The sequence below is a fragment of the Bufo gargarizans genome, chromosome 3 (genome assembly GCF_014858855.1).
Source record: "Bufo gargarizans isolate SCDJY-AF-19 chromosome 3, ASM1485885v1, whole genome shotgun sequence".
Lineage (NCBI taxonomy): Eukaryota > Metazoa > Chordata > Amphibia > Anura > Bufonidae > Bufo > Bufo gargarizans.
Window position 1 is genome coordinate 160,690,429 of NC_058082.1, and position 1,745 is coordinate 160,692,173.

The window sequence follows — 1,745 nt, forward strand, 5'->3', positions numbered from 1 at the left end:
GAGGCCTAGTTCCTGGTCATTTTCATTCTGGTGTTCCTCCCCTCCCCCTACACTGTGACATTATCAACCGCCCAAAAAAAACGCCATTTTGTTTGTGTCAGTGCAGCGATAGATACTATTTCTGTATTGGTCGGACAACTGCAGAGGCTGTCTTTGGAGGTAGCTGACCTCCGCACGACCGTCTCACAGATCTAGATCCACAGACGTCTGGTTCCGGCAGCGGGAACCAGACCTGTCCTGAACCTAAGGTCGCTCTCCCTGATAGATTTTCCAGGGGAAGTGACAACTTTATTCGGTTCAGGGAGTCGTGCAAATTATATTTTAAACTACATCCTAACTCTTCTGGGGACGAGAGTCAAAGAATGGGTATAATCATTTTGTTACTTAAAGGTGATTCTCAGCCTTGGGCTTTTTCGTTGCCAACCGGATCACAGTCCCTCCGGTCGGTAGATGAATTTTTCAGAGCTTATCTATGATGACCCAAATCGGATCTCCCTGGCCGAGACTAAGTTGCGTGGCCTATGGCAGGGAGACCTATTGCTCTCAATTTAGGAGATTGGATATGGAGTGGAATGACCCAGCTCTCCGTAGTAAATTCTGTCAAGGGTTATCCGAGAGCCTGAAGGACGCGTTGGCATTTCATGAATATTCTGAGTCATTGGAAGCAGCCGTCTCTTGCTGTACGTATTGATAGATGGCTGAGGGAGATCTAAGGTTCCTCACACTCAGGACGTACTATTATATGGGGTGGCGGCCTCCTCCAACACTTTAGGTAGAGAGACACTTGAGCTCATGTCTGGTGACAAGCCAATGCAGCTGGGGGGATCTACCCCTGGACCTGGTGATAAGAACTTTAGGCTTAAGAAGAGACTTTGCTTTTTCTGTGGAAAAAGGGGACATTTTGTAAACATATGTCCTTATGTTCAGCGTCAAGGTGAAAAAGAAAAAAAAATATGTTTTGTCCTCATCTTGGTGGGGGTGGGGAATCTGAGAATTTACTTTTGTGATTTGCCGGTAAAACCTATTTCTCCTGCCTGCCGAGGTGGCGCTAGATTCCAAAACTGTGAGAATTGAAGTGTTTTATTGACAGTGGGGCAGGGGTTAACCTAGTTGATGGTCAGTTCGTCCGTATGCATGGGTTGACAACAAGTGCATTAGACAAAAATATTTTGGTGTTTGCAATTGATTCCGCTTCACAGAAATGTTTGTCACAAATGGTGCAGGACATTCATTTAAAGTTGTGTGATTTTCATCAAGAATCCATTTCGTGTTTTGTGCTGGAGGGTCTTCCTGCTCTCTTGGTGCTAGGTTTAGCATGGTTAAGCAAACATAATCCTACCATTGATTGGCAAGCGAGACAGATTCTTGATTGGAGAGATTATTGCATAGACAACTGTCTTAGCACGTCGCTTTTTGTTGTAACCACAAAAGTTGTACCTTTGTTTATTTCAGATTTTTCTGAAAGTGGAGACCGGGAGTTACCTCCACATCGGGAGTATGATTGCCTTGTCAACCTTATTCCCGGAGCCCGGTTGCACAAGTCTCGGTTGTATAATCTTTGTGAACCCGAAAGAGCAGCCATGTGAGAATATATCACCAAGAGTTTGGCTAAAAGTCATATTAGACCATCCAAATCACCAGTGGATGCAGGGTTCTTCTTTGTTAAGAAAAAAGACGGAACTGTTAGGCCATGTTTAGACTTCCATGAACTTAATCGCATTACTGTTCGTGATCCTTATCCCCTT